Source organism: Benincasa hispida, chromosome 6, assembly GCF_009727055.1.
Source record: "Benincasa hispida cultivar B227 chromosome 6, ASM972705v1, whole genome shotgun sequence".
Classification (NCBI taxonomy): domain Eukaryota; kingdom Viridiplantae; phylum Streptophyta; class Magnoliopsida; order Cucurbitales; family Cucurbitaceae; genus Benincasa; species Benincasa hispida.
The window spans coordinates 21,509,799-21,518,719 of NC_052354.1; positions in this window are offsets into that span (position 1 = coordinate 21,509,799).

Below are 8,921 nucleotides of genomic sequence, written 5' to 3' on the forward strand. Positions count from 1 at the left end.
ACTAGTTTTCAAGTTTTAGATGAGTTAGTACTCATAACATGTTGAAGTTTTCCTAAAGGCTTGAATTGAACACATAAGGGTTTTATGGAGACTAAGTATCAAATTCATGTTTTATCTAACACATCAAGATTTTAAAAGAATGCTAAAGTATGAATTTCCTAACAAAGCTAGATGATGATTTACCTAAATGCATGGCTTGGTGTCAAGCATCATGTCAACACAAGGTTTGAAGTTATATGAATTTGATGTTCTCAAAGCTGCTAAGCGATGAGTTAGCCTTTCATGAGTTTTGTGCTTGAATATCTTTAAAGTATGCTTATGTACAAATATTTCTTAGTTGAGCTAGAAGCTCCTATGTTTTCAAATACATTTAAATGTATGAAGTATTTCAAAGGAAAGTTTATAAACTATGAGTTGTGTTATGTTTAAATATAATTTGAAAGGCATAAGCATTCCTAATGGTAATGAATTTTATAATGATAGCCATTTAAAATGCTATGTTTTATGAGGAATGCTAATTTTCTATGCAAAGCTTGGTTATGAAATTATGTTTTAGTACCCTAGCTATGAAACTTGGTACTGAAGGTGTTGAAGGTATCAGGGTCCCCATTACCAAAGGAGACAAAGGCATGTAGAGTTGATTTCACTCTAATGCTGAAGGTGACGAAGGTAACTTAGGGAGATATCTACGTGCACGTAAGAGTATTATCGATATTGTTGGTAATGTAGAATTCCACCTCAGTTAAAATTTTCGATGTTGGGGATGTTGAGCAAAAGGGGCTCCACGCAACTAAGGTTTAAAAGGGTATAAAGATTTTATATGATGACTTCATAAGATGCTTTCAGAGTTCTCATAGTTGTTATTATTATAAGTTAATAAATATGAGCTTAATGAAAGCCTGTTTTAAACCCTAAAACTGTGAGGATGTTTTCAGTTGATATTTGAATTATGAATCTTCCAATTTAGCTTATTATGATCTAAGTCTGGAAGTCTATGATTTAAGTGAACTCTGATTTTCACTAAATTAGTTGAGAGTACAATGTTTTTATTTGCTTTACATTCAAAGAGTTTTCTAAGTTTAAGCTGAAAGAACATGATAAAGATTTAGAGAGTTATTTGAAAATGGATTTCCATAGTAAAAGCCTATGTTTTAAATATGCTAATCATTGGGTTCCCTAGCTCACGTTATCCTATGTTTTTGTTCCCCTCACAGGTAGCATGAGGGTTTCAGGATTCCAGGATTGTGGGTTGCTTAACAAGAAAGGTCTAGTCTGCAACCATCATAAAGTGTTTGTTAGTCAGGTGTTAGCATAAACATGGTCGATAATTAAATGGTCCCTGCAGAGTCAGTGTCAAGGTTTAGTCTGTAATAAGATATCTCCTGAATGATGATATTGTTATTAGAGTATCGTGATGATGAGTTGAGTTGTGTACTGTGACTGAAATACTGATGAGCAGGTTCACAGAGTTAAGGCCTCAACAATACAGGCTCATAAGATATGGTGTCTTATAGGTTCAGTTGGCAGAAGATGTCATAAGAGGGTTAGCATTTGTTGTCTCACACCTTCTCTTAGGTTAAAATGGTAATCTGGGAGGGGATGTGACAACTTGGTATCAGAGAAATGATTCAAGGAAACCTGAAGGGTTATGTGCTCAATAAAGGTCTAGGAATTAGATGTTCATGAGGAACCTGAAGGATTTAAGCTCAGGGAATGTTTAGGATCAACGGGAAACGTGAAGAGTAAAATAAAGAGAAAGGCCAGTGGTTTATGAAAAACCTGGAAGATCTGAGAGTTAAATGGAGTCAGTAAGGGACTTGAGAAGTCAAACGGTTTATGAAAACGAGGATTAATTATATGAATAGAGTTAATTATAGGGCAAAAGTTCAAGGAGTATAGTGCATTAAGGTTTGCACTAGGGAACTCTATGCTTGTGCACAAGGAAACAGGAAAAGTTAATAATATTAAAAAGATGTCTATTATTTTATTGTAGAGAGTCATGGATAAAGGTGGCAGACACAAAAAGAAACCCAAGGCCGAAACTCAAGATGCTACTGAAGGGCAAAACAAGGAAGCGGAGGATGAATCGAGTCATCCTGGGTTAGTATTTACATATATGAATTGGTACTAGGTTAGTATATTTTGAGGTTAGTAGAAGGAATGGGATCAATAGAGTCAGATCAAGAGGAAAGTTTGGCATAGGAAGATTGAAGTCTTAGAGGTAACCATTCTTTAGGAAATAATGAACCAAGCAAATGCTGAGGTATGGATAAACTCGATAAAAAGTATATTAGGTAATGATGTGCCCAAGGACATAAAGGTAAAACTTGTTATGTTCCTACTGCAAAAAGAGGGTAGAGGATTGATGGCGAGTACTGGGAAGTTGAAAAGAATCTGGCACAGAGGAGCCAGGAAGAAGGAATAAGGAAGGATCGAAGTAGATCCAAGTATATAAGTCAGTAGGGAACACTAAAGGTAAAAGAAAAGGGAATCGCATCAGGAGATCTCAGACAAGGAATTCTCAAGTCTAAGCATAGTGAAGCCTCGGGGTTAAAGAAAAAGCCTAGATGAAGGGAATCTGGAAATGAAAGAAATCGAGCAAATAGAAGAGTCTGTTACCCATCTCAAAGGTAGGTCTCTAGAATGACCCTGTTTATTAGAGAACATGAATGTGTAAGCGAAGTCTAAAGGCATGAGAGAAAAGGAGTAGCCAAGGAGTAGCCAAGCTATGAATGTTTACTTGCAAGTGTTGAGTATATGGATAAAATAGTAGAATTTTCAAAGAATTTAAATTAATGTAGTAGCTAAGGTGATAAGTAAAATTATGTATAAGGTTATTTAATGACTAGTAATTGACACTAAATGTATTGAGAGCACTTTACATCAACTAAGGATAATGACATTTAGAGTATGAGCAAAAGGGCTCTACCCCAACTAAGGCGTAAAGAGGACAAGTCAAAGTATGATGTTTAAGGGAAGTTGCAGGAAAGGTGAATGATACATGAAATCAGTAGGGATGGTTTAGTTTAAGAAGCCTTCCAAAGTTATAAGCTCAAAACCAGGTATGATTACTAAAGTAAGGAATGCAAGCTTAAGCATTGAGTTACTTACAAGCCCTAGTACTTATTTGATGAGTTAATATTTAGGAAATGCTAAGCAGTGTATAAACAGAGTTGAGGTTCAATAAAAATTATAGTCTCTGTCGGGATGTTTAGGTTTATGAGTTTGAATTAAGTCTGCTTCTTAAGTAATGGAAGGAATTTAAGAGTTGAAGGTGTAAACTCTTGCTTTCCTAAGTACCTATGTTTGAAAGGTATTGTGATGATTCACGAAGTATTCCACTTGTTGTGTACGAATGCAGCAAGATCGGCCTGAGTGATAAATGCTTCAGGGGGTGGGTGTACTGATGTTTGTTCCTCATTCTTATCAACATTTTCAACGGGTGGGTGACGTGCACCCCTTCTACCACCAGTCCTTCCTCCACGATCACCCTTTCGTGCACTTCGATGTGGCAGTATTTCCTATCATTCATAATCAACCTCTTTTAAAATCCTCAGTCAAAGAAAACTAGCACCACCTTTGAAGAAAACAGTCGAGGTCATGCATATTAATTTAAGTAATAAGCATGAAAACTCATAGTTTCAGAGATAGGATTTCAGTATTACTACCATTGTAGATTTCTACTTAATCCTTGCAAGTTCCAAGAAATTGGCGTTCAATCACTTCAGTAGACCACCAAGAGTGTCTTCTCTACTAATCTCATCCTTGGATTGAAGGGTGGAACTCTTAATTGAGATGGAATTGGAAGTGGTTTGGAGAGGGTTTAAGAGAAAAGCAATTGCAGCAGACTTTCCTTTCAAAATTCAGTTCCTCCTCTTTACACATTACTTCTCAACCTTTTCATCAGATTAAGCATGCAAGCACTTGAATAATTAGTTGATTGACTCTTCAAAGAGCGTTATACAAGTGCGCTAGGTGTTAGTTTGTGGATAAATCCACTATGAACGTGAATTTAGGGTAAATCCACTTAATCCAATAATTTTCCAATTTTAATTATATTTAATTTAAAACTAAATCAAATATAATTTAAATTCAATTTCAAAAAATTGAATTTCTTTAAAAATTAAATTTAATTAATCAAACCAAATTTAATTAATTAAATAATAATTTAATATAAAATATTAAATTAATAAAACATGTAGTTTAAACATGAATCATATTCATGTAATCAATGTTTAAATCATATTTAAATATATTAAACTCTCTAAATACGTTTAATTTCAATAAATTTAAGTGTTAATTATATCGAATATAATTTTCCAAACTCTAAATTGAATTTGAACACTTTAAATTCACTCAATATTCTAATCCAAGCTTTAATCCAACGATTTGAGATTAATTGACTAAACTCTTTACACCGAATTAATCAATATTCGTTAACTTTTAAAATATACCACTATAGCTCAGTAGTTGCGCTCTCCTCACTATAAATATATTTATGTCCACTTTATTTAACCATAATAAGTAAGTCGATCCTTCACAGGTCGTTCGTATTTACGGCTAGGTCAAAATTACTGTTTTACCCCTGTAAATACATCTTACTCATTGAGTCTCTACTGACCCTCTATTGAACAATCGGCTTATAGTCCAACTAATAAACCATATCCCTCTCTCTAAAGAAAGAGTAGGGCACCTTTGTTCAAGTCCAGAAATTAGTACTTAAGGGAACAACCTATCTCCTAACCCTAAGATAGGTATGAGTGAATTCCTTCTTACAGGACTATGTTCTCAACTATCTATTCAGTTTTATCCCCAAAATGGGAGCCTTATTGAAAGGTGATGTTGAACCATTCTCACCTATGCAGATTAAAGGATAATCTTGAATAAATAAGATTTCATAGTTAGCTCAAGATTAAGATTGAGTTACCATAGGTCATCGATTTGAAACAGTCAGTTTTAACAGTAAAATGTTGTTATAAAGAAAAGTGATTATTTCATGGTCCGATCTTATGCAAACGTCTTTTGCATAGGATACCTCCACTCGCATGTCTTCACATAAATGATTTTGGGATCACATCATTTGTATCAATATACAAAGCGGGTCGCATCCATAGTGTCCTCAGGATGAGGTCCCTAACTTCATCCATATACTTATAGACCTTTTTGGCTATGTACTAAAACTTGATCCTCTTTTTTGTGTCTACATAAAGTTTAAGTATTCATACTATAGTCTTGAGTTTTTTTTATTGGATTTTGTAAGAGAATGCAATTTCAATGACACTTTATTGAATGAAGTCTCCATAATACTTTTATTGCAAAATATAATATGTTTAAAAATTACGAACTGTGAGTTTTAGGACATTCCCAACAGTAAGTTAGTCTTAAAAACCTAAAACTTAGGCTGTGATACCAACTACACCCTGATCATTCGAGTACTCTGACAATGGTTGTTACTCATAAATACACATTTAAAACCCAAACACTTTAACCATTGGGGAAAAATAAAATTTATGAAGACAATAAAGACAAGTTTGCAAAAATACACTATAAAATTAATAAATATGCAAATAAGCAAATAAGAAAAATAAAATTCATTAAAACAATAAAGACAGTTTTTCTTGGATTATATGTTCTTTTTGCTTGGTGGTTCATGTGTATATAGAACTTTTTTCTTAGATTATATTTTGGCCTTGAACCTTTTATTTGTGTTTTTTTTTTTGAGTCTGTCTCAAAATATGATATAAACAAGTTTAGGTATTGTTGTTGATTAATGAAATTAATTTAAGAATATGGACTTGTTTGATAGTATTGCTATCTTCTTTTTGTTTGGTGGTTTATGTGTATCTACCTTTTGCTTGGATTATATCATCTTTTTGCTTGGTGGTTCTTGTGTATATGGAACATTATTTTGGATTATATTTTAGTCTTGAACCTTTTATTTGTGTTTTTCTTTTGATCTTATCTCAAAATTTAATATAAACAAGTTTAGTCTTATTGTTGATTATGGTTAATAAACCTTTGAAATGTTGAAATAAAAATAAATTTAAGAATATAGGCTTGATTGATAGTCTTGTTATCTTTTTTTTTCTTGGTGGTACATGTGTATAAAGATACTTTTCTTGGATCTTTTTGTTTGGTGGTTCATGTGTATATACAACTTTTTTTTAAGATTATATTTTAGTCCTGAACCTTATATTTATGTTTTTCTAGAGTTTGTCTCAACATTTGATACTCAACATTTGATATAAGAAAGTTTAGATCTTGTTGTCGATTATGGCTCATAAGATTTTAAAAATGTTGAAATGAAAATTAATTTAAGAATATAAGTCTGTTTGATAGTCATTTATCTTCTTCTTGCTTGATGGTTCATGTGTATATAGAATTTTTTCTTGGATTATATTTCAGTCTTGAACCTTTTATTTGTGTGTTTTTTTTGGAGTTTATTGTTGGGGATTAAATTAATCTGTTGATATGCGTTAATGGTCATGTGTTGATCATGTGATGGTTTGAAGAGTATGCGTTAAGTGTGTATGCGATGATCATGCCACTAGAAGAAATTTGAGCTTCAATGTCGGTTGAAAATAGTATTATCGGATGTATTATGTTGGTTGAAAAAAATGGATCTTCAATGTCGGTTTTAAAACCGATATTGAAGATGGCCTACAATGCCGATTTAAAACCGACATTGAAGGCCTCCCATTATTTTTTTTTTATTTTATCAAAATTTTCATTTCCCTCTCGCGACCTAAATTTCATTTCTCTCCGCTCTCTCACTTTACCAAAACTCAAACTCAAACCCTCGATCGGCTGGTCTCATCTACCCAAACAAACTCTCTCCTCTCTCAGTAGCTGCTGGTCGGCCGTTTTCCTTTAAGTGGGGTTGTCTTCACTGTTGCCTTCAGGTGGGGTTGTCTTCACTCCCACCAATATAAAACCAGTGCAATTCTCTCTCTCTCGTTCGGTCATCGGGCGGTCTCACCTTCGCTCGCTCAGTCATATGCCTTGCTAGAATCGGAAACGAGCTCGTCATCCAAGCTTCTCCGACGCAGGTATTCCATATTCTCCCTTTTCTCCATAGTTCTTTCCATTTTCCTCCGAACCTGCCTCCTTAGATCAGTTTCATCAGAAATTCTCACATCGTTCACATCTGGCTTAATCGAGTGTTCGTATTTAGTTTGATTGGTCAGTTGAGTTGTCTGTAAGCTCAATTGTAATGCTATGTTTTGATGAGTCCAAGATTAGGTGGAACTATCTGCATTTGTCTAATCGAATTCTCAAAATTGTAAATTGGCCGGTGAATCTGTATCCAATTTCTAGGCCACCTATGCGTGCAGAACGTGGTTAGCGACCCAAGGTATTCTTGGCTTTTATCTTGTCAATGTCAGGGGTTTTTGAAGTTGGAGATATTCTGTTTGAGATGAGCTTATTAACACATTATCCTGTTCCCAGTCTGACTCTCTTTACCAGCCTCTTCTACACACAAATTCTCCATTTGTCCCAAAAGAATTGTGAGAGTGAACATCACAAAACCAAAAAGATGCTGTGTGACAATGTAAACAACTTTTTGTTACAATCAGATGAGGAGGATGGAGCTCAAAGAAAATATGTCAAGGGAAAGTGCTGGAAATTGCATTTATACATATCTCAGTTACCATGTAGATTTTCTCTTATCAAACAAAAGAAAAAAAGTCATCGTCAACTACAAGAGATGTTGAACCTAGGACTGACAATGCACCGCCATGTTTGTTTGATAAAGGTATCGATTTACTAGATGGAATGTAGTTGGAGTTCAAGGTGTGTCATGTGGTAGAATTATAACAGTAGGCAGTGTTTGAGCTTGTTAATACCATGCTGCAGTGAGCTTATTTTTGGTCATAGCAAGTCATAGTCTGGTGACATAGCATTGAAATGACATCTAGTAGCCAATATACTGCCATGAGTTATCGTTACCTACTGCACATGCGTAATGATGTATCTTTTTTCTTTCATAATAGTTTTCTGCACATCACAGGGACCCTATCTTATGGTTTGATTTTGTAATGTAGAAATGCTTGTGCATTAACTGACATGGTTTCCCCTCATTATCAGGAGCTCTCGTACTTTCTTCAGCCTCTATAACAGTTGGATTGTCCCTCATAGTGCCAAAAATGTTCTGTCACTTAAAAATGAATGCGCTGCTAAATTTCCTTCCAGTGACATCTCTTATAGAATGCTGAAGGTAAATTTTATTTCTATTCAGCCAGGACACCTATTGAACTTTGAAGGAAAACTAATATGAAATCTAATCTGTAGAGGTCTCTTATCATAGCACTAACATTGTTCATCATGCACTATTATTTTGTGATGCATCCTTTACAAAATAATTGTGATGCATCCTTTACAAAATAATCTGTAGAGGTGAGAGCATGAAAGTATACTATCATCCTGATTAGAGAAATTTTATCGTAACATCTTGTGAGATCTCATGTCTTGTTTTCTTCATTTTTCTTGTAAACTCTAATTTATACGTAACGTGGTTAATGGTTCATGCTTGTCATCTCCATATGTTACCGTTTAGAGTCCTTACCTCCCATTGGCTTTAGCTTAGAATTCACTACCAGTTGTTGTGTGGTGTTGAGTGAAGTTTTTCATTTGTTAGGTTCATGTTTGACGTGTAAGACTAAATTTTGGTTCTTGGGGATTTGGAAGGAAGATAGGAAGATTGCATTGGACGTGTTTTAAGAAGATTGACAAATGGAGAAGGTGCACCCAACACAAAAAGGATTTCATAACAACATTAATAACAAGGACAAGATAATATTTATAAGATGCTTATCTTAAAAGCCTAGTTGCTAAATTTGTTGAAGTTGCATATTTTACAATCATAATTTTATGCTTTTAAATTTTTCCTTGTTATTGTTTTTTTTTTTTTTTTTTTTTTT